Below are 25404 nucleotides of genomic sequence, written 5' to 3' on the forward strand. Positions count from 1 at the left end.
TTGGGTAATGAAAGTCACTATTTTGCTCCCATTGGCATACACAGTACAAATAGCACTGGTGTCTCTTTCCAGGAAGTGCAGTGTATTGGAAGCAAGAGAAGCTACTGTTCTGGTCATTTTCCTAAGCAGAGTTTAACTATATATGGCCTGTGTGTGTAGGAAGCACAGTTCTTTTATTCTGAGCGAGCTCACGGTTCTTTCCCTATTGGAAACACAGTAGTGTAGAAGAGTGCTGCATTCTCAAAAGCAGAGTGTGTTTCTTATAAGGTGAGCTAGTGCTGAATACCCCTTCATAAACAGAGTTGAATCACATTTAGTTTCTGGTCCTAGGAACAACAGTTCTTTTCTGGAAAGGAAAGTCACTATTGAGCTCCCATTGCCATACACAGTGCAAATAGCATGCGCGTCTGTTCCCAGCCAGTGCAGTGATTTGGCCGCAAGAGAAGCTACTGTTCTTGTCATTTTCCTAAGCAGAGTTGAACTAGATATGTCCCGTGTGTGAAAGAAGCACAGTTCTTTGGTTCTGAGCAAGCTCCCTATTCTGACCCTATAGGAAACACAGTAGAAGAGTGCTCCCTTCTCAAAATCAGGGTGTGTTTCTCCTAAGGCGATCTAGTGCTGAAGACCCCTTCATAAATGGAGTTGAATCATATGCAGTTTCTGGTCCTAAGAGCAACAGTTCTTTTCAGGTTGGGAAAGTCAGTATTGTGCTCCCATTGCCATACACACTGCAAATAGCACTGGCGCCTGTCACAGCCATAACACTGTATTTTACGCAAGAGAATGTACTGTTCTTGTCAGTTTCCTAAGCAGAGTTGCACTAGATATGTCCCAGGTGTAGGAAGCACAGTTCTTTTGTTCTGAGCAAGCTAACTATTCTTGATCTGTAGGAAACACAGTAGAGTAGAAGAGTGTTCTCTTTCAAAAGCAGAGAGTGTTTCTCGAAGGCAAGCTACTGATGAATTCCCCTTCATAAACGGTGTTGAATCACATGCAGTTTCTTGTCCTAGGAGCAACAGTTCTTTTCCGGTAAGGAAAGTCACTATTGTGCTCCCACTCCCATACACAGTGCACTCGTGTCTGTTCCAGGCCAGTGCAGTTTATTGGACACAAGAAAAGCTACTGTTCTCATCAGTTTCCTAAGCACAGTTGAACTAGATATATCCCGTGTGTAGGAAGCTCAGTTTTTTTTGTTCTGAGCAAGCTCACTCTTCTGGCCCTATAGGAAACACAATAGAGTAGAAGAGTGACCCTCTCTAAAAAGCAGAGTGTGTTTCTCATAAGGCGATGTAGTTCAATAATTCTTCCTCATAAAGGTAGTTGAATCAGAAGCAGTTTCTGGTCCTAGGAGCATCAGTTCTTTCTAGGTAAGGAAAGGCACTATTGTGCTCCCATTGCCATACAGAGTGCAAATAGCACTGACTACTTTTCCCAGCCAGTGCTGTGTATTGGACGCAAGAGAAGCTTCTGTTTTTGTCAGGTTCCTAAACAGAGTTGAACTAGATATGTCCGTATGTGTAGGAATCACAGTTCTTTGTTTCTGAGCAAGATCACTGTTCTGGCCCTATAGAAACACAGTAGAGTAGAAGAGTGCACCTCTCTCAAAAACAAAGTGTGTTTCTCATACGGCGATCCAGTGCTGAATTCCCTTTGATTAATGGAGTTGAATCACAAGCAGTTTCTGTGCCTAGGAGCAACAGTATTTTTCGGTTAAGGAAAGTCATGATTGTGGTCCATTCCATACACAGTGCAAGTAGCACTCACGTCTATTCCCAGGAAGTGCAGAGTATTGAATGCAAGAGAAGCTACTGTTCTTGTCAGTTTCTTAAGCAGAGTTGAAATAGATATGGCCAGTTTGTGTAGGAAGCACAGTTCTTTGGTTCTGAGCAAGCTCACTCTTCTGGCCCTATAGGAAACACAGTAGAGTAGAACAGTGCTCCTTTCTCAAAAGCAGAGTGTGTTTCTTGGAAGAATAGCTAGTGCTGAATTCCCCTTCATAAACAGAGTTGGACAGCATGCAGTTTCTGGTCCTAGGAGCAACAGTTCTTTTTGGGTACAGAAATTCACTATTGTGTTTCCATTGCAATTCACAGTACAAATAGCATTCGTGTCTGTTCCTAGGAATGAAGTGTATTGGACACAATAAAAGCTACTGTTCTGATCATTTTCCTAAGCAGAGTTTAACTAGATATGGCCCGTGTGTGTAAAAACCACTGTTTTTTTTTTCAGAGCATGATCACTGGTCTGGCCCTATAAGAAACACAGTAGATCCATTCTTCAGTTGAAGGGCATCTGGGTTGTTTCCATGTTCTGGCTATTACAAACAATGCTGATATGAACATAACTGAACAAGTGCTCTTATGGTGTGGTTGAGCATTTCTTGGGTATATGCCCAAGAGTGGTATAGCTGGATCTTGGGGGAGATTGATTCCCAATTTTCTAAGAAAGCGCCATATTGATTTCCAAAGTGGTTGTACAAGCTTGCATTCCCACCAGCAGTGGAGGAGAGTTCCCCTAGCTCCACATCCTCTCCAGCATAAGGTGTCTTCAGTGTTTTTGATCTTAGCCATTCTGACAGGCGTAAGGTGGTATCTCAGAGTTGTTTTGATTTGCATTTCCCTGATGATTAGGGATGTTGAGCAGTTCCTTAAATGTCTTTCGGCCATTTGAGTTTCCTCTGTTGAGAATTCTCTGTTTAGCTCTATAGCCCATTTCTTAATTGGACTGTTGGGCATTTTGATGTCTAATTTCTTGAATTCCTTATATATTCTGGATATCAGTCCTCTGTCAGATGTGGGGTTGGTGAAGATCTTTTCCCATTCTGTAGGCTGTCGCTTTGCCTTGTTGACTGTATCCTTTGCTCTACAAAAGCTTCTCAGTTTCAAGAGGTCCCATTGATTGATTGTTTGTCTCAGAGTCTGTGCTACTGGTGTTCTATTTAGGAAGTAGTCTCCTATGCCAATGCGTTCAAGACTACTTCCTACTTTCTCTTCTTGGAATACTACTCAGCAGAGAAAAACAATGGCATCATGAGGTTTACAGACAAATGGATGGATCTAGAAAAAATCATCCTGAGTGAGGTAACCCAGACTCAGAAAGACAAACATGGTATGTACTCACTCATAGCAAGATACTAGACATGAAACAAGGATGACTTGTCTGCTACTCACATCACCAGGGAGGCTACCTGGAAAACAGGACCCCAAGAAAGACACAGGGATCACCCAATGACAGAGAAATGGAATGAGATCTACATGAACAGCCTGGACATGAGTGGCGGTAATGAAAGGCGAGGGTTGAGGGAAAGAGAGCTTGGGGGAGCGGGAGATCCCAGTTGGATCAACAACAGAGAGGGAGAACAAGGAATAGGAGACCATGGTAAATAAAGACCACATGAGAATAGGAAGAAGCAAAGTGCTAGAGAGGCCCACAGAAATCCACAAAGATACCCACACAACAGACTGCTGGCAGTGGTCGAGAGACAGCCCGAACTGACCTACTCTGGTGATGGGATGGCCAAACACCCTAATTGTTGTGCTAGAAACCTCATCCAACTACTGAGGGATCTGGATGCAGAGATCCATGACTAGGCCCCGGGTGGATCTCTGGGAGTCCAATTAGCGAGAATGAGGAGGGTTTATATGAGCGAGAATTGTTGAGACCAAGGTTGGATAAAGCACAGGGACAAATAGCCAAATGAATGGAAACACATGAACTATGAACCAATGGCTGAGGGGTCCCCACTGGATCAGGCCCTCTGAATGGATGAGACAGTTGATTGGCTTGATCTGTTTGGGAGGCATCCAGGCAGTGGGACCAGATCTTGTGCTCATTGCATGAGTTGGCTGTTTGAAACCTGGGGCCTATGCAGGATTGTTTGGCTCGGCCTGGGAGGAGGGGACTAGACCTACCTGGACTGAGTCTACCAGGTTGACCTCAGTCTGCGGGGAAGGCTTTGCCCTGGAGGAGATGGGAATGGGGGGGGGTTGGGGGGAAGGTGAGGGGGACGGGAGGGGGGAGAACAAGGGAATCCGTGGCTGATATGTAGAACTGAATTGTATTGCAAAATAAATTAATAAAAAAAAAAAAGAAACACAGTAGAGTAGAAGAGTGCTCCTTTCTCAAAAGCAGAGTGTGTTTCTCATGAGACAAGTTAGTGCTAAATTCCCCTTCATAAATGGAGTTGAATCACATGCAGTTTCTGGTCCTAGGAGCAACAGTTCTTCTGGTAAGGAAAGTCACTATTGTGTTCCCATTGCCATACACAGTACAAATAGCACTAGCGTCTGTTCTTACACAGTGCAGTGTATTGGAGGCAAGAGAAGCTACTGCTCTTGTCAGTTCCCTACACTAGGTTGAACTAGATATGGCCTGAGTTTTTAGGAAGCACACATTTTTTGTTCTGAGCAAGCTGTTTGTAGTGACCATATAGGAAACACAGTAGAGTAGAAAAGTACCCCTCTCTCTAAAGTAGGGTGTGCTTCTCATAAGGCAAGGTAGTGTAAGAATTCCCCTAAATAAATGGTGTTGAATCACATGCCATTTCTGTTCCTAGGAGCACCAGATCATTTCTGTTAAGGAAAGACACTATTGTGCTTCCATTAGCATTCACAGTACAAATACCACTTGCGTCTATTCCCAGCCAGTGAAGTGTATTGGACCCAAGAAAATCTACTGTTCTTCTCAGTTTCCTAAGCAGAATTGAACTAGATATGGCCCGTTTGTGTAGGAAGCACAATTACTTGGTTCTGAGCAAGCTCACAGTTCTGGCTGTATAGGAAAAACAGTAGAGTAGAAGAGAGCTCCTTTCTCAAAAGCAGAGTGTGTTTCTTGTAAGGCGAGCTAGTGTTGAATTCCCCTTCATAAACGGAGTTGAATCACATGGAGTTTCTGGTCCTAGAGGCAACAGTTCTTTTGGGTACAGAAAGACACTATTGTGCTCCCATTGCCTTTAACAGTGCAAATACCACTCGCGTCTGTTCCCAGGAATTGAAGTGTATTGGACACAAGAGAAGCTACTGTTCTTGTCAGTTTCCTAAGCAAAGTTGAAGTAGAAATAGCACGTGTCTGTAAAACGCACAGTTTTTTTTTTCAGAACAAACTCACTGTTCTGGCCCTATAGGAAACACAGTAGAGTAGAAGAGTGATCCTTTCTCAAAAGCAGAGTGTGTTTCTCGTAAGGCAAGCTAGTGCTGCATTCCCCTTCATAAAGGGAGTTGAACCACATACAGTTTCTGGTCCTAGAAGAAACAGTTCTTTGCAGGTAAGGAAAGTTACTATTGTGCTCCCCTTGCCACACACAGTGCAAAGAGCACACTCGTCTGTTCCAAGCCAGTGCAGTGTATTGGACCGAAGAGAAGCTACTGTTCTTGTCAGTTTCCTAAGCAGTGTTGAGCTAGATATGGCACGTGTTTTTCGGAAGCACAGACCTTTTGTTCTGAGCAAGCTCACTATTCTGGCCCTATAGGAAACACAGTAGAGTAGAAGAGTGCTACCTCTACAAAAAAACAGAGTGTGTTTCTTGTAACGCTAGCTAGTGTTGAATTCCCCTTCATAAATGGAGTTGAATCACATGCAGTTTCTGGTCCAAAGAGCTACAGATCTTTTCGGGTAAGGAAAGTCACTATTTTGCTCCCATTGTCATAAACAATGCAAATAGCACTCACCTATGTTCCCAGCAAATGCATTGTATTGGAATCAAGAGAAGCTACCGTTCTTGTCAGTTTCCTAAGCAGACTAGAAGTAGTTATGTCCTGTGTGTGTAGAAAGCACAGTTCTTTTATTCTGAGCAATCTCACTTTTCTGGCCTTATACGAAACACAGTAGAGTAGAACAGTGCTCCTCTCTCAAAAACAGAGTGTGTTTCTCATAAGAAGAGCTGGTGCTACATTCCCCTTTATGAAAAGAGTTGAATCACATGCAGTTTCTGGTGCTATGAACAACAGTTCTTTTCATGTAATAAAAGTCACTATTGTGCTCCCATTGCCATTCTCAGTGCAAATAGCACTCGTGTCCAATCCCAGGAAGTGCCATGTATTGGAGGCAACAGAAGCTACTGTTCTGGTCATTTTCATAAGCAGAGTTGAACTAGATATGGCCCATGTGTGTAGGAAGCACAGTTCTTTCGTTCTGAGCAAGCTCACAGTTCTGACCCTATAGGAAACACAGTAGAGTAGGATAGTGCTCCTACCTTAAAAGCAGAATGTGTTTCTCATAAGGTGTGCTAGTGGTAAATTCTCCTTCATAAACGGAGTTGAATGACATGCAGTTTCTGATCTTAGGAGCAACAGTTCTTTTTGGGTAAGGAAAGTCACTATTGTGTTCCCATTGCCATACACAGTGCAAATAGACTCGCATCTGTTCCCAGGCAGTGCAGTGTATTAGAAGCATGAGAAGCTACTGTTCTTGTCAGTTTCCTAAGCAGAGTTGAACTAGATATGCTCCATGTTTTTAGGAAGCACAGAACTTTTGTTCTGAGCAAGCTCAATGTTCTGGCCCTCCAGGAAACACAATAGAGAAGAAGAGTGCTCCTCTCTCAAAACCAATTTGTGTTTCTCATAAGGCTTGCTAGTGCTGAATTCCCCTTCATTAATGGAGTGAATCACATGCAGTTACTGCTCCTAGTAGCAACAGCTCTTTTCAGGTAAGGAAATCACTATTGTGCTTTCATTGCCATACACAGTGCAATAGCACTTGCGTCTGTTCCCAGGAAGTGCAGTGTATTGGACGCAAGAAAATCTACTGTTCTTATCAGTTTCCTAAGCAGAGTTGAACTAGATATGGCGTGGACATGTAGGAAGCACAGTTCTTTTGTTCAGAGCAATCTCACTGTAATGGCCCAGTAGGAATCACAGTAGAGTAGAAGAGTGCTCCTGTCTCAAAAGCAGAGTGTGTTTCTTGTAAGGTGAGCTACTGTTGATTTCCCCTTCATGAAGGGAGTTGAATCACATGCAGTTTCTGGTCCTATGACCAAGAGTTGTTTTCTGATAAGGAAAGTCACTAGTGTGCTCCCATTGCCATACACAGTGCAAATAGCACTTGCATCTGTTCCAGGCCAATGCAGTGTATTGGACTCAAGAGAAGCTACTGCTCTTGTCAGTTTCCTAAGGAGAGTTGAAATATAAAATGCCCGTGTGTATAGGAAGCACAGTTCTCTGGATCTGAGCAAGCTCACTGTTCCTACCATATAGTAAACTCAGTACAGTAGAAGAGTGCTCCTTTATCAAAAGCAGAGTGTGTGTCTCATAAGGCGAGCTAGTGCTGAATTCCCCTTCATAAAAGGACTTTAATGACATGCACTTTCTGGTCTTAGGAAAAACTGTTATTTTCCGGTAAGGAAAGTCACTCTTGTGCTCCCATTGTCATTCACAGTGCAATTAGCACTTGTGTCTTTTTCAAGGAAGTGCAGTGTATTGGACACAAGAGAAGCTACTGTTCTTGTAAGTTTCCTAAACAGAGTTGAACTGGATATGGCCCGAGTGTTTAGGAAGCACAGTTCTTTTTTTCAGAGCAATCTCACTGTTCTGGCTCTATAAGAAACACAGTAGAGTAGAAGAGTGCTCCTTTCTCAAAAGGAGAATGTGTTTCTCCTAAGGCAAGCTAATGCTGAATTCCCCTTCATAAAAAGGGTTGAATCACTTCCAGTTGCTAGTCCTAGGATCAACACAGACTGTAAATAGCACTCCCGTCTGTTCCTGGCCAGTGCTGTGTATTAGACGAAAGAGAAGCTACTGTTCTTGTCAGTTTCCTAAGCAGAGTTCAACTAGATATGTCCCGTGTTTTTAGGATGCACAGATCTTTTGTTCTGAGAAAGCTGACTGTTCTGGCCCTATAGGAAACAAAGTAGAGTAGAAGAGTGCTAATTTTCAAAAGCAGAGTGTGTTTCTTTTAGAGTGAGGTAGTATTGGTTTCCCTTCAAAAACAAAGTTGAATCATATGCAGTTTCTTGTATTATGACGAAGAGTTGTTTTCTGGTAAGGAAAGTCACTAGTGCGCTCCCATTGCCATACACAGTGCAAATAGCACTTGCATCTGTTCCAGACCAGTGCAGTATATTGGACATGAGAGAAGCTACTGTTCTTGTCAGTTTCCTAAGCAGCGTTGAACTAGATATGTCCCGTGTTTTTAGGAAGCACATATCTTTTGTTCTGAGCAAGCTCACTTTTCAGGCCATATAGGAAACACAGTAGAGCAGAAGAGTGCTCCTTTCTCAAATATCAGCATGTGTTTCTCATAGGCAAGCTAGTGCTGAATTCCCCTTCATAAACAGAGTTGAATTACATGAAGTTTCTGGTCTTAGGAGCAACAGTTCTTCTCGGGTAAGGAAAGTCAGTATTGTGCTCCCATTGCCATACACAGTACAAAAAGCACTCCCCTCTGTTCCCAGAAAGTGCAGGGTATTGGACACAAGGGAAGCTTCTGTTTTTTCTGTTTCTGAAGCAGAGTTGAACTAGATATGGCCCTTGTGTGTAGGAAGCACAGTTCTTTTGTTCAGGGCAAGCTCACTGTTCTGGCCCTATAGGAAACACACTAGAGTAGAAGAGTACTACTTTCTCAAAAGCAGAGTGTGTTGCACATAAGACGAGCTAATGCTAGAATTCCCCTTCATAAAAGGAGTTGAATCACATGCAATTTCTGGTCTTAGGAGCAACAGTTCTTTTCTGGTAAGGAAAGTCACTATCTTGCTCCCATTGTCATACACAGTGCATATAGCACTCTCGTCTGTTCCAGGCATGTGTAGTGTATTGGATGCAAGAGAATCTACTGTTCTTGTCAGTTTCCTAAGCATAGTTGATCTTGATATGGCCTGTGTTTTTATGAAGCACAGATCTTTTGTTATGAGAAAGCTCACTGTTCTGGCCCTGTGGGAAACACAGTACAGTAGAAGAGTGTTCCTCACCAAAAAACAGAGTGTGTTTCTCATGAGGCTAGCTAGTGCTGAATTCCCCACCATAAATGGAGTTAAAGCACCTGCAGTTTCTGATCTTAGGTGCAACAGCTCTTTACAGGTAAAGAAAGTCTCTATTGCGCTCCCATTGCAATACACAGTGCAAATAGCACTCGTGTCTATTCCTAGCCTATACACTGTACTGCACACAAGAGAATCTGCTGTTCTTTTCAGTTTCCTAAGAAGAGTTTAACTAGATATGGCCTGTGGGAGCCCGTTCTTGGGTACCTCGTGGCTTTACCCAGCATGTCCGAATAGAGGATGATTAGGACCACGGGCCTGAGTGCAGGTGTCTGAGATGGTCTGTACTTGGCTGTGCTGGGGGAGGAGGTCTTTTGCTCCACCCCTTGGCATCTCTATAAAAACCCTGGGGCAGAGACAGTCGGGGCCCGTTGGAATAGGTTCCAGGCCCTCTCGAGGCTATCCTTTATTTTCTATCCGTTTAACTCGGCGATATTCTCTGCAATAAATCCTTCTCTCTAATATTTCCTGCTGCTTGCACTCAAGAAAACTCTGGGGAACTGTGGGGGTGGTTGGGTAAATGCCCCACAGAATGGCGACATGAACAGGGAATAAAGAAAAAAGAAAAAAAGAGGGACTAAAGATAAAAAGGGGGTCTAAAAAAAGGGGGGACTAAAGATAAATGAACAGGGACTAAAAACAAAGTAATAGGGACTAAAGATAAAGGAAAATAATAGTTTTATTTCAGAGTTTTTGGCAAAAGTGCTGAGTCAGCCCTGCCAGTGGAAAGGCATGCCGGTGTTATGGAAAATATATATTTTTTATATATATGAGAGGCAGGGGTTTTATCCTTGAGAGAAAAGGAAAGCAGACTGGAAGGATGTCTGATGCTGCAGCGAAATTCTCTTCTGTCAAAATTTTCTATCTTGTATCCCTTTCTCCATTTCTATCTGTGAAAAATAAGCATAGTAATATAGTTTAGGAATAACTTAGAAGTGTAAGATTGTGTAGGAAAAAATAAGGCAACTAGACAGAAAAACTCTACAATTTTCTAACTTTGGGGGCTATGAATGCAAACTGGGAAAAAATCTTTCTTTGGGCTTTACAAGTAGTAAAAAAGCTCTTCTCTGAGCTTATGGGGAAGAAAAAGTTTCCTATGGAAGCTTTTGACCTGGGGACAGCTGAAATGCTAAGTCCAAGCAGCAGGAGAAAGTGATTTCTCCCTGAGGCAAAAATGGGGGTGTAAAAAGCCAAAAAGTTTAAAGTTGGGAAGTTTTGGGAAAAGTTGGTCTTTCTCTCTTGGGGAAAAAAATCTTTCTCTTAAACTAAAAGCTTTTCTTAAAAAATTTTGGGGGAAAACTCTCTAAAAAGCCTTCATCTTAAAAGCTCTTAAACTTAAACTAAAGCCTTTAACTTTCTCAAAAGGGCAAAATTTAGAATCACCTGAAGATATTAGTATGGGGACCACCTGTGATTAGCTCTAAGGGAAAACAACAAACCTCTTAAGATAGCAAAACCTAAGTTCTGACTTTCAAGCCTTAAAAATCTTCCCTGCAATGCAGGAGGCAGGAACAAGTTCCTAAAAACCTCTTCTAAGCTGTCTTTTCAAGCTAGTAGAAGGGTCAGAGTACCCTGAAGGAAACGCTTGGGAGAGTGCGGGTAAAGAGCTACAGAGCCCAAAGGGCAGAAAACCTTACCTGAGAAAAGCAAAAAAACCAAGCTTTTCAGTTACAACCAAGCTGAAGCATCAAGGGTTTTGTTTGAGTGAGCATTTCAGAATGAAAAGGTGCTCCTAATTGTCCTAATGCAAAGATCCCCTGAAGCATTGTATCCTCACTTCTGACCAAAAACCCAGAGGTGACTGGCCAGCGTCTCTGAGTTGGAGTGCATTTCGGGGATACTAGGGTTCCTGCAGTTGTAAACTTCCTGGAGCACAGAGCTGAGGCAGGAAGGTGCAGGACCCAGGGGAAGATTGCTAATGAACAACCAAAGCTAAAGCCGGTGGGAATGGCACAGTTATCCATTTTCCTACAAGTCCCGGGTTGATAGGTCCACAGCTGTAAAAAGGAAATCTGAGAAAAAGCTTTCCTATCAGAGTAAGGATCTTTCTGGGAAAACAGTAAAGCTGAACTGTGTCTGAAGCAGTTGTGCTGCTGAGTCAGAATGCTATCTGGGGAAAGAGCCCAAGCCAGGGAAGAACAGAACTATCCAGGAGTAAAGCTTTCTTTTCTGTCAGAGAAAGCACCTCTTTGAGAAAAAGCATTGTTTCAACTGACTCCCTGAGATGAGGGAGTGTGGCCCTAAGGGGTGATTGCCTCTGGCATAAGCTCTGTCCTTGAGCACCCAGACAAGCAAATGCAACCCACTGGGGGACTGGGCCAGGTGAAGGCCTGATGAGGCAAAACACCTGTCCTAATGGGAGTTTAGAGATGGCAGAAACCTCCCTTGTTAGATTTTCAGTCTGTACGCAAACCACACAGACCCCAAAAACAGAAACGGACAAAAAAGTCCCTACCTTCAGTGGCAGGGAAAGCCACCACTGTAGTGTTGGAAACTGTTTCTGGGGAAGAGGATAAACTGAGACCAAACTGGGAGCTGTCTGGGAGAAAGACTCTGAAGAAACAGAAGGGACATATTCCTCCCCAGAAATATATGGCCTGAAGGAGCTGCTGGAATTTGAGGCAGATCTGGGGAGAGAAGGAAGCCCCTACCTCCAAAGGCAGCTAGCAGAGGTGCAGAGCCGAAGACAGATACCTGAAGCTTTGCATCTGGGGAAGGGAGGAACAAGCAATATGAGAATAAAATCAGTGGGAGAAAATCTCTCTGAAGGAGCTATGGAAAAGCTGTTTTATGTGATCTTGTTTTTCACTGACTGGCTAAGACAAACTCAAGCCCCGAGGAAAGTTGCTATCAGAAATGCCAGCCTCAATGCACGCTAAGGAGGCAAGTGCAGTTCTAATTTGGGGGGCAGTGTCTGATGAAGGAAAAACACCTGTTAAAGCCAGTTGAGAGAATAGAAATCTCCCAACGTGCCATAGCTGAAAATGTAAAATGCTTGTTCAAATCTCCTGTTGCAAAAGCAAAAAATTTTGTTCAAACCTCCCGGGCAAGAATTTGTAAACAAGTCTGGTAAAAGAGAACCAGATGACTCTCAGACCCAAAAAGAACTATGGGAAATGATATAAGGGAAATGATATAAGGGACTGATACTATTATGGACTGATATAAGGGAAATGCAATCTGGGAAAGGTAGTTTTTCTGCTAAAGATGGCGACATTGCCCTGAAACACTTCTGTCAGCTCGAAAATGCGTTCCTGGTAAACTTAAAATACAGCTTTTAAAAGAATAAGGAGGAAAATCGTCTAAGAGTTTAAATGTCAGTTTCATTGGAGAAATTGAAAGAATATGGAACTAGGTGCTTCACGGTTTGGGGCTCCGTTGGTAAAAAAGGCTTATTTACCCTAATAGTTGTGCAAAATTTTTACGGTAGTTGAATGACAAAAAGCTACCTATAAGAGCAAACAAGCCACTTTAAAATCCTTAAAAAAACAAAGGAAAGCAGTTTATACACTGAACATTGTCTTAAAAAGTTCTTTGCCTTTTGAACAAACTGCCTGCAATGAGTGATTCCTTTGCAAATCTAATTAAGGGGATAAGAAACAGGCATTCAAAGAAATGACTGCTTTATAGATGGGAACAAACTTCAGAAAAGCTGTCTTACAAAAGAGTTGCTTCACCTGAAAGTTCCTTATAAGAAATCAATGCTAAATATCACAGCTGCTAATAACATCAGGAGTTAAAGCTAATAATGTGAAAATACTAAATACAGTTTGGAGCAGTGCCACTTGTGGCTTTACTAGCTCCTTTAGAAAAATACTTTATATCACCTAATAGCTGTGCAGTATTTGACAAAGAGCTTTACAGCAGCTAAATACAGTAATTTCACCCTCAGCGTGAAGTGAAGTTTTTCAGTAGAACAAACCAAAAATACTGCTGTAATAGAAACGTTTGTCTGAATTGAAGTACATAGGGGGAACTATTATGAATTTGGGTGAAGGGACAGCCTCTAGTTAAAAAACTGTCTACTGCTGACAGTGCATCTCTGCCGGTCTGGAACTGCTGAGAGAACTGGCAACTTTGGAGTGTGGCTTCGTCCCGAAGATGCTACAGTCCCCTAGCAACAACTATCACAGTTCTTTAACACACACTAAATTCCAGTGCTTTATAACAAAGCTGACTATAAATTCCAAACTTTAGAAATGATGTATGTACTTCCTGTCTAGTTAAGAGAATCTTTCTAATAGAGATAATAATAAGTAAGAGTAAGTAGAACAAGATGAAAATAAGATATGTGAGTTTGTAAAAATTCTGTCTTGTTAAATCTGTGTTAAGAAATCTTTAGGTGTTTGCTAAATTAGATATATGCTAATGGTAGCCCTATATAAGTTTGTAAAATAGATCTATAGAGTTCCTTTAAGAATATAAGCTTGCAAGAAATATCTAAGGTAGTCTTAAGACATGTAGTAATAAGCTTGTAAGAAGTAAAGATGCTAGTTGTAAATGTAAGTTTAAATAAGAAATAAGATGGAATGAATATAAGTATATAAGTAATAAGAAATATATTTGCTAAAGTAGTTCTAGAGTTTCCTTAAGGAGTATAAATAAGTAGATGTTATGTGAGTTTGTAAAAAAAAGTGTAAATGTTGAATGTGAGTCTAAATGCTTTGCAAGGCAAAAAATGTTATATGTGAGTTTAAAAAGTGTAAATGTTAAGTGTGAATCTATGCTTAATGTATATGATGAAAAAACCTGAGATCTAGAAGTTAGTGTCCTAGCAGGCTGCAAAGCAGGCAGTCTGAGCAGTTTTCAAAAGTTCCAGAAGCCGCTAAGAAGCTAAGAATGGTGGACGCCAGAACCAGCACAAGGCATCCGCAGCTGAGATCCGTGGAAAATCGACGCAACACAGAAAAACCTGAGCTAACATCAAAAACGGTGTGGTTTAGAATACTACTGTACCTAAAAAGTTCTCTGGCTTGAGAATAAAAGTTCAGAGACACTTGTTTGAACAAAAATTGTTAACTGCAAAAAGTTTTGGTTGAAAAACGTCTCTTCATATTTGGAAGTGAAAGCCTGATACTAGAATTTATTTCTTGTTTGAACTTTTTGAACTTAAAATGAGATAAAATTACAAAAAGAATTTGGTTATGGATTTCTCATATTTGGAAGGCTAGTACCAGAATTTATCATTTGAATTTTAAGACTTAAGAAATGAAATGAACAATAGAGATTTCATTGCAATGGGACAATTTTGAGTTTACTCATAGTAATGACCTAGGAACTGTTTTCTGGAATTGGGTTAAAAATGGAACTGTTTAAATGAAGAAATTTATTGTTTCTACCTAGAATCAAGATGCAGTTTTGTGTATGCATATATGCTTTATTAATTGGTGATTCATGAATTGTTTTGTGGAACTGTTTATGTAAAAATGAAATTACTTACAGAACTGGTTTTGTGTTATAAATGGAACTGTTTAAATGGAAAAGTTTGGGTTTTCTAACTGGGCTTGAGATTTTGCTTAAATTATAAAGAAAAGGGGGAGAGTTAATATTCCTTAGTCTAATTTCAAAAGTTGTTTGAGTGGATTAATGTCATGTTTTTGTTAGTAAGAAATGTATATTAAGAGACTACTTTTAAAGTGTAAAGAGTTTTATTAAGAAACTGCTTTTGGATGTTTTTGCTAAGTTTTCAAAGTGTTAATGGTTAGATTGAGAAGATTGCTTTTCAATATGGGTTTGTAGGAATTGTATGAGTTTGGGTTCTTCTAACTAGGTTTGAGATTTTGTTTAAAAAATTATAAAGAAAAGGAGGAGTTATGAGGTTGAATTATGTTTGCAGAAATTATATTTACCCTATTGATGTTAATGCACCCTGGTTTTAGAAGAATATTTAAGTTTGATGTGAATACAATGAAGTTTTTTCTATGTTCTTTTAGCAAGAAAATTCAAATAATTGAGTTAAAGTTGTAAGCCAGAGAAAATTGTTAACTATATATAGCACCATATATGCTAATTCAAATGGTTTGGTTAAGAGTTTGCTTTGTGTTGTAAGACTGAGAGAATTGTGACTATGTATACCAATATTTATGTTAACCTGTTAATGATAATGATGAAGCTAAGGGATTCTTTAAGTTTGTAGTCACCTTAAGAGTTTTTGGTTTAGAAAGGGCTTGAGGCAGCTAAGACTGCTGTAGTCACCTTGGACCTAATTCAAAAGAGAAATGCCATCTTTATCATCCTCTACTCCCATACTGGGAGGTGTAACAGCTTGTAGATTGCTGTAAGCCATTATTAGTTATTTTTTTATATATTAAGAAAGGGGGAATCTTGCTCCGGACTTCCCTTTTGGAATACTGGTGAGTACCCTTCCTTGCCCCAGACCCCATCCCTGGGCACCAGCCTCTCCAGGGAAGACCTGCCCAACTTGGCCCCAGGTTCTGGCCACCGGGCAGGTTCCCTGCTAGCCCCACCGGGAAGGATCCCCTTCTCCAAGACCCCTGGCAGACCCTGCAGTCTCCACGCCCTGCCCCCACGCCCATCCGCCTGAGCCCCAAGCCTCTTCCTGAGACTTAGAGGCCGGCCCCCAGCTCCCATCTTGCTCCGGACTTCCCTTTTGGAACACTGACTTCCCTTTTGGAACACTGGTCTGTCTGAACCAAGTGTGCGGATAAGGCCAAGAACGAACCACAAGGAGATGGGCAGACGTCAAGGCAGAAACATATACAACAAAATGAATAGCAATACAGCATCACCAGGCCCTAGCCCTCCTCCAACACCTAGACCTGAACATCAGAAATTGGAAGAAGCAGAAGAAAACAGCCTTATGAATGACATCATGAAGAAGCTAGAGGCTTGCGTAGAGGAAAAGACAAAAAAATGTGAAGAATGCTGTAAACAACTAGAGGAAAGGGCAAACAAATTAGAAGAAATCAATAAAGTCCTGGAAGAAAACAATAAAATACTGAGAGAAAATCAAGAAAAATCAATGAAACAAATGAAGGAAACAGTCCAAGACCTGAAAAGGGAAATAGAAAAAATGAAGAAGACACAAACAGAGGGAATGCTGGAAATAGAAAATCTGAGAAAACGATTGGGAACTTCAGATGCAAGTATAATCAACAGAATGCAAGAGATGGAAGAGAGGATCTCTAGCGTTGAAGATACAGTAGAAGAAATACATTCATCAGTCAAAGAAAACACTAAAGCCAACAAAGTCATGAACCAAAATGTCCAAGAAATTTGGGACACCATGAAAAGACCAAACCTAAGAATAATAGGGGTCGAAGAAGGAGAAGAATACCAACTCAAGGGCACAGAAAATATATTCAACAAGATCATAGAAGAAAACTTTCCCAACTTAAAGAAGGAAATGCCTATGAAGATACAAGAAGCTTATAGAACACCAAACAGACTAGACCCCCAAAAGAAGTCCCCTCGCCACATAATAGTTAAACAACTAAACGTACAGAATAAAGAAAGAATATTAAGAGCAGCAAAGGAAAAAGGCCAAGTGACATATAAAGGCAAACCCATCAGAATAACACCCGATTTCTCAATGGAGACTTTGAAAGCCAGAAGAACCTGGACAGATGTAATGCAGACACTAAGAGACCATGGATGTCAACCTAGACTAATATACCCAGCAAAACTTTCAATCACCATAGATGGAGTGAACAAGACATTCCATGACAAAGCCAGATTTAAACAATACTTATCCACAAACCCAGCCCTACAGAAAGCACTAGAAGGAAAATTCCAATCTAAGGAAGTCAGATACACCCTCAAAAACACAGGCAACAGATAAAGCCACAGCAGTAAACCCCAACGTATAGAAGTACCCACACATCACCACCAAAAAATAACAGGAATGAACAATCACTGGTCATTAATTTCCCTCAATATCAATGGACTTAATTCACCTATAAAAAGACATAGGCTTACAGAATGGATACGAAAGCAGGACCTATCTGCTGTGGGATGTTCTGTATGGCAAATGTGTTGCTAATTAGTCAATAAATAAAACACTGATTGGCCATTGGCTAGGCAGGAAGTGTAGGCGGGACAAGGAGGAGAATAAAGCTGGGAAGTAGAAGGCTGGGTCAGAGAGACACTGCCAGCCGCCACGATGACAAACAGCATGGGAAGATGCCGGTAAGCCACGAGCCACTTGGCAAGGTATAGATTAATAGAAATGGATTAATTTAAGCTGTAAGAACAGTTAGCAACAAATGGCGTCCAACGTGGGGCAAGAGTTTCCACCTAAAAACTGAGAAAAAAGATTCTAAAACGGAGCTAAAAACAGTTCCTAACTGTCTCTCAAATGAGCAGCAGCTGCTGGTTTGAGCTCCTTGTGGGTTTCTGGTGTGCACGCTCAACCTGCAGTTTGTCGGGAATGAGGTCTCTGCAAGTGGCACCTTAAGTTGCATGGTGGATTTAGCCTTTGCAGGTACAAAACAAAAAAAGAGGTTTCTGGACTACATGCTGCTTGGATAAAAGCATAGACCCACGATAGCTCCCAGAGCTGGTGGTAAACGTAGCCATGTTGGGAAGCTGAGGTGGACGGAGCCAGCAGCCACAGCTGCTGCAGTTTAAAGCAATAGATTCACAATAAGACAGATTCAGATGTAATAGTTTACAATGTGTGTAAAAGATACGTAGGCTTGAACGAGACAAAAAAGATGATATATAGAGTTATAGAAACAAATACATAGTTTTAAAAAATAAAGTCTTTAAAGAGACAGTAAAGGTAGTATAAAAAATAAGCCACGTAAAAATGGATATTACACAGAGAATCTGGATTGTGTTGTCTTTGGGACTTTTAACTGCAGAAAAACATTTGATTGTAAAAGCTGTTGAGTTATGTCAAAATGTATATTTTAAAGGTACCTTGACTTCAAAATTTGGATATAAAGATATGTTGCTTTGGAAAAGAGTCTCTTTTGTTTCCACAGAAAGCCAGAGGCTATGGATTTGTTCAAGATTAAGATATATCAGGTTTGACCAGCCAAGACCCCCTGAAAGGTCTCCGATGACACCATGGCCCAGATGATCCAACATCCAGAACAATTTGAAGGCAACTGGCTCACACGATACACCCTCATGGACCATTCCATAATTCTAAAATTTTCTTTGTGTCCCCATAAGATACAGCGCCCCCCTCCAGCAGGAAGTAGTAAGAGAAGCTACGCCCAAATTCCCAAATTGTATGTAATTTTATTTTGTTAAGGTTAAAACCTTCCTTTTTGAAAAAAAAAATGGGGGAAGTGCTGTGGGATGTTCTGTATGGCAAATGTGTTGCTAATTAGTCAATAAATAAAACACTGATTGGCCATTGGCTAGGCAGGAAGTATAGGCGGGACAAGGAGGAGAATAAAGCTGGGAAGTAGAAGGCTGGGTCAGAGAGACACTGCCAGCCGCCACGATGACAAACAGCATGGGAAGATGCCGGTAAGCCATGAGCCACTTGGCAAGGTATAGATTAATAGAAATGGATTAATTTAAGCTGTAAGAACAGTTAGCAACACCCATCTTTCTGCTGCATACAAGAAACACATCTCAAATTCAAAGATAGACACTACCTAAAAATAAAAGGCTGGGAAAAGACTTTCCAATCAAACGGTCTTAAGAAACAAGCGGGTGTAGCCATCCTGATATCCAGCAAAATAGACTTCAAACTAAAATCAATCAAAAGAGATCAAGAAGGGCATTACATACTCATCACAGGAAAGATCCACCAAGATGAAGTCTCAATTCTGAATATTTATGCCCCAAACACAAGGGCACCCACGTATGTAAAAGAAACATTACTAAAGCTTAAATCACATATAAAACCCCACACATTAATAGTGGGAGACCTCAACACCCCACTTTCACCACTGGACAGATCTCCCAAATTGAAACTTAACAGAGAAATAAAGGACTTAACTGATGTCATGACTCAAATGGACTTAATCGATATCTACAGAACATTCCATCCTAACAAAAAAGAATATACCTTCTTCTCAGCACCCCATGGAACCTTCTCTAAAATTGACCACATACTTGGCCACAAAACAAATCTAAACAGATACAAAACAATTGGAATAACCTCCTGTGTTCTATCAGACCACCATGGTCTAAAGTTGGATTTCAACAACAACAAAAACTACAGAAAACCTGCAATCTCATGGAAACTGAATAATACCCAACTGAATCACCAATGGGTTAAGGAAGAAATAAAGAAAGAAATTAAAGACTTCCTAGAGATCAATGAAAATGAAGACACCACATATCCAAATTTATGGGACACTATGAAAGCAGTACTAAGAGGGAAATTCATAGCACTAAATGCCCACATAAATAAGTTGGAGAAATCTCACACTAGAGACTTAACAGCATACCTGAAAGCTCTAGAACAAGAAGAAGCACAGTCTCCCAGGAAAAATAGACGCCAGGAAATTATCAAAGTGAGAGCTGAAATCAATCAAATAGAAACAAAGAGAACAATACAAAAAATTAATGAAACAAAGAGTTGGTTCTTTGAGAAAATCAACAAGATAGACAAGCCCTTATCCAAACTAACCAAAAGACAGAGAGAGAGCATCCAAATCAACAAAATCAGAAATGAAAAGGGGGACATAACAACAGACATTGAGGAAATCCAGAGAATCATCAGGTCATACTTCAAAAACCTCTATTCGATAAAACTGGAAAACCTAAAAGAAATGGATAACTTTCTGGATAGGTACCACATACCTAAGTTAAATCAAGACCAGATAAACTATTTAAATAGTCCAATAACCCCTAATGAAATAGAAACAGTCATTAAAAGTCTCCCAACCAAAAAAAGCCCAGGACCAGATGGTTTCAGCGCAGAATTCTACCAGATCTTCAAAGAAGAGTTAATAACAATACTCTCTAAATTGTTCCACACAATAGAAACAGAAGGAACATTACCAAACTCCTTCTACGAGGCTACAATTACCCTAATTCCTAAACCAAACAAGGATACAACAAAGAAAGAGAACTACAGACTGATCTCCCTCATGAACATTGATGCAAAAATACTCAATAAAATACTGGCAAACAGACTCCAAGAACACATCAAAACAATTATCCACCATGATCAAGTAGGATTCATTCCAGGGATGCAAGGGTGGTTCAACATACGAAAGTCCGTCAATGTAATACACCATATAAACAAACTCAAAGAGAAAAACCATATGATCATCTCACTGGATGCAGAAAAGGCATTTGACAAAATCCAACACCCCTTCATGATAAAGGTATTGGAGCGATCAGGAATACAGGGAACATACCTAAACATAATAAAGGCAATTTACAGCAAGCCAACAGCCAACATCAAATTAAATGGAGAGAAACTCAAAGCAATTCCACTAAAATCAGGAACGAGGCAAGGCTGTCCACTCTCCCCATACTTATTCAATATAGTACTTGAAGTTCTAGCCAGAGCAATAAGACAGCATAAGGAGATTAAGGGGATACAAATTGGAAAGGAAGAAGTCAAGCTTTCCCTATTTGCAGATGACATGATAGTATACTTGAGCGACCCCAAAGATTCCACCAAGGAACTGATACAGCTTATAAACACCTTCAGCAACATAGCAGGATACAAGATCAACTCAAAAAAATCAGTAGCCCTCCTATATACAATGGACAAAGAAGCGGAGAAGGAAATCAGAGATACATCACCCTTTACTATAGCAACAAATGACATAAAATACCTTGGGGTAACACTAACCAAGCAAGTGAAGGACCTATATGACAAGAACTTTAAGTCCCTGAAAAAAGAAATTGAAGAAGATGTCAGAAAATGGAAAGATCTCCCATGCTCATGGATAGGCAGGACTAACATAGTAAAAATGGCAATCTTACCAAAAGCAATCTACAGATTCAATGCAATCCCCATCAAAATACCAACACAATTCTTCACAGACCTGGAAAGAATAATACTCAACTTCATATGGAAAAACAAAAAACCCAGGATAGCCAAAGGAATCCTGTACAATAACACAACTTCTGGAGGCATCACGATCCCTGACTTCAAGCTCTACTATAGAGCTACAGTAATAAAAACAGCTTGGTACTGGCATAAAAACCGACATGTGGACCAATGGAATCGAATTGAAGACCCTGACATTAATCCGCACACCTATGAACATATAATTTTTGACAAAGAAGCCAAAAGTGAACAATGGAAAAAAGAAAGCATCTTCAACAAATGGTGCTGGCAAAACTGGCTGCAAATAGATCCATATCTATCACCGTGCACAAAACTTAAGTCCAAGTGGATCAAGGACCTCAACATAAATCCAGCTACTCTGAACCTGCTAGAAGAGAAAGTAGGAAGTAGTCTTGAACGCATTGGCATAGGAGACTACTTCCTAAATAGAACACCAGTAGCACAGACTCTGAGACAAACAATCAATCAATGGGACCTCTTGAAACTGAGAAGCTTTTGTAGAGCAAAGGATACGGTCAACAAGGCAAAGCGACAGCCTACAGAATGGGAAAAGATCTTCACCAACCCCACATCTGACAGAGGACTGATATCCAGAATATATAAGGAATTCAAGAAATTAGACATCAAAATGCCCAACAGTCCAATTAAGAAATGGGCTATAGAGCTAAACAGAGAATTCTCAACAGAGGAAACTCAAATGGCCGAAAGACATTTAAGGAACTGCTCAACATCCCTAATCATCAGGGAAATGCAAATCAAAACAACTCTGAGATACCACCTTACGCCTGTCAGAATGGCTAAGATCAAAAACACTGAAGACACCTTATGCTGGAGAGGATGTGGAGCTAGGGGAACTCTCCTCCACTGCTGGTGGGAATGCAAGCTTGTACAACCACTTTGGAAATCAATATGGCGCTTTCTTAGAAAATTGGGAATCAATCTCCCCCAAGATCCAGCTATACCACTCTTGGGCATATACCCAAGAAATGCTCAACCACACCATAAGAGCACTTGTTCAGTTATATTCATATCAGCATTGTTTGTAATAGCCAGAACATGGAAACAACCCAGATGCCCTTCAACTGAAGAATGGATAAACAAAATGTGGTACATATACACAATGGAATACTACTCAGCAGAGAAAAACAATGGCATCATGAGGTTTGCAGACAAATGGATGGATCTAGAAAAAATCATCCTGAGTGAGGTAACCCAGACTCAGAAAGACAAACATGGTATGTACTCACTCATAGCAGGATACTAGACATGAAACAAGGATGACTTGTCTGCTACTCACATCACCAGGGAGGCTACCTGGAAAACAGGACCCCAAGAAAGACACAGGGATCACCCAATGACAGAGAAATGGAATGAGATCTACATGAACAGCCTGGACATGAGTGGGGGTAGTGAAAGGCGAGGGTTGAGGTAAAGAGAGCTTGGGGGAGCGGGAGATCCCAGCTGGATCAACAACAGAGAGGGAGAACAAGGAATAGGAGACCATGGTAAATGAAGACCACATGAGAATAGGAAGAAGCAAAGTGCTAGAGAGGCCCACAGAAATCCACAAAGATACCCACACAACAGACTGCTGGCAATGGTTGAGAGACAGCCCGAACTGACCTACTCTGGTGATGGGATGGCCAAACACCCTAATTGTTGTGCTAGAAACCTCATCCAACTACTGAGGGATCTGGATGCAGAGATCCATGACTAGGCCCCGGGTGGATCTCTGGGAGTCCAATTAGCGAGAATGAGGAGGGTTTATATGAGCGAGAATTGTTGAGACCAAGGTTGGATAAAGCACAGGGACAAATAGCCAAATGAATGGAAACACATGAACTATGAACCAATGGCTGAGGGGTCCCCACTGGATCAGGCCCTCTGAATGGGTGAGACAGTTGATTGGCTTGATCTGTTTGGGAGGCATCCAGGCAGTGGGACCAGATCTTGTGCTCATTGCATGAGTTGGCTGTTTGAAACCTGGGGCCTATGCAGGATTGTTTGGCTCGGCCTGGGAGGAGGGGACTAGACCTACCTGGACTGAGTCTACCAGGTTGACCTCAGTCTGCAGGGAAGGCTTTGCCCTGGAGGAGATGGGAATGGGTGGGGGGGTTGGGGGGAAGGTGAGGGGGACGGGAGGGGGGAGAACAAGGGAATCCGTGGCTGATATGTAGAACTGAATTGTATTGCAAAATAAATTAATAAAAAAAAAAAGAAAGAAAGGGGGACCTGTGGGAGCCCGTTCTCGGGTACCTCGTGGCTTTACCCAGCATGTCCGAATAGAGGATGATTAGGACCACGGGCCTGAGTGCAGGTGTCTGAGATGGTCTGCACTTGGCTGTGCAGGGGGAGGAGGTCTTTTGCTCCACCCCTTGGTGTCTCTATAAAAACCCTGGGGTAGAGACAGTTGGGGCCCATTGGAATAGGTTCTAGGCCCTCTCGAGGCTATCCTTTATTTTCTATCTGTTTATCTCCGTGATATTCTCTGCAATAAATCCTTCTAATATTTCCTGCTGCTCGCACTCAAGAAAACTCTGGGGAACTGTGGGGGTGGTTGGGTAAATGCCCCACAATGGCCCATCTGTATAAGAAGCACAGTTCATTTATTCTGAGCAAGCTCTCTTTAGTGGCTCTATAGGAAACACAGTAGAGTAGAAGAGAGCTCCTCTCTCAAAAACAGTGTGTGTTTCTCTTAAGGCGAGCTAGTCCTGAATTCCCCTTCATAAACGGATTTGAGTCACTTGAAGTTTCTGTTCCTAGGAGTTCTTTTCGGATATGGAGAGTCACTATTGCACACCCATTGTCATTCACAGTGCAAATAGCACTCGTGTCTTTTCCCAGAAATGCAGTTTATTGGATGGAGGAGAATCTACTCTTCTTGTCAGTTTCCTAAGCAGAGTTGAACAAGATATGGCCCGTGTGTGGAGGAAGCAAAGATCTTTTGTTCTGAGCAAGCTCACTGTTCTGGCCTTATAGGAAACACAGTAGACTAGAAGAGGGCTCCTTTCTCAAAAGCAGAGTGTGTTTCTCGTAAGGCGAGCTCGTGCTGAATTCCCCTTCATAAACGGAGTTGAATCACATGCAGTTTCTGGTCCTAGATGCAAGAGTTGTTTTCTGGTAAGGAAAGTCATTATTGTGCTCCCATTGCCATACACAGTGCAAATAGCACTCGCATCTTTTCCAGGCCAGTGCAGTGTATTGCTCGCAGGAGAAGCTACTGTTCTTGTCAGATTCCTAAGCAGAGTTGAACTGGATATGTGCCCTGTTTTTAAGAAGCACAGATCTTTTGTTCTGAGAAAGCTCACTGTTTTGGCCCTGTGGGAATCACAGTAGAGTAGAAGAGTGTTCCTCTCTCAAAAAAAGAGTGTGTTTCTCATAAGGAGAGCTGGTGATAAATTCCCCTTTATAAAAAGAGTTGAAGCACATGCAGTTTCTGGTCCTAGGAACAACAGCTCTTTTCAGGTAAGGAAAGTCACCTTTGTGCTCCCATTGACATACATAGTGCAAATAGCACTCTTTTCTGTGTAAGGCCAGTATAGTGTATTGGACGCAAGAGAAGCTACTGTGCTTCACAGTTTCCTAAGGAGAGTTGATCTAGATATGGCCCGTGTTTTTATAAAGCACAGATCTTTTGTTCTGAGCAAGCTCACTGTTCTGGCCCTGAAAGAAACACAGTAGAGTGTTCCTCTCTAAAAAACAGAATGTGTTTCTCATAAGGCGAGCTTGTGCTGAATTCCCCTTCATAAACAGAGTTGAAGCACATGCAGTTAACAGTGCTGTTCACTGTACTGAACACAAGAGAAGCTACTATTCTTGTCAGTTTCCTAAGCAGAATTGAACTAGATATGGCCTGTGTGTGCAGTAAGCACAGATCCTTTGTTCTGAACAATCTCACTCTTCTGGCATTATAGGAAACACAGAGTAGAAGAGTGCTCCTTATCATAAGCAGAGTGTGTTTCTCTTAAGGCAAGCTAGTGCTAAATTCCCCTTCATAAACGGAGTTGAATCACATGAAGATTCCGGTCCTAGGAGCAAAAGGTCTGTCGGGTAAGGAAAGTCACTATTGTGCTGCCTTGCCATACACAGTGCAAATATAGCTGGCGTCTGTTCCCAGCCAGTTCAGTGTATTGGAAGCAAGAGAAGCTACTGTTCTTGTCAGTTTCCTAAGAAGAGTTGAACTAGATATGGCCCATATGTGCAGGAAGCACAGATCCTTTGTTCTGAACAAGCTCACTGTTCTGGCCTTATAGGAAACACAGTAGAGTGCTCCTTTCTCAAAAACAGAGTGTGTTTTTTGTAAGGCAAGCTAGTGCTGAATTCCTCTTCAGAAACAGAGTTTAATCACATGCAGTTTCTGGTCCTAGGAGCAACAGTACTTTTCAGGTAAGAAAAGTCACTATTGTGCTCCCATTGTCATTCACAGTGCAATTAGCACTTGTGTCTTTTTCAAGGAAGTGCAGTGTATTGGACACAA

The sequence above is a fragment of the Peromyscus californicus genome, unplaced genomic scaffold (genome assembly GCF_007827085.1).
Source record: "Peromyscus californicus insignis strain IS unplaced genomic scaffold, ASM782708v3 Scaffold_11__1_contigs__length_118956290, whole genome shotgun sequence".
Lineage (NCBI taxonomy): Eukaryota > Metazoa > Chordata > Mammalia > Rodentia > Cricetidae > Peromyscus > Peromyscus californicus.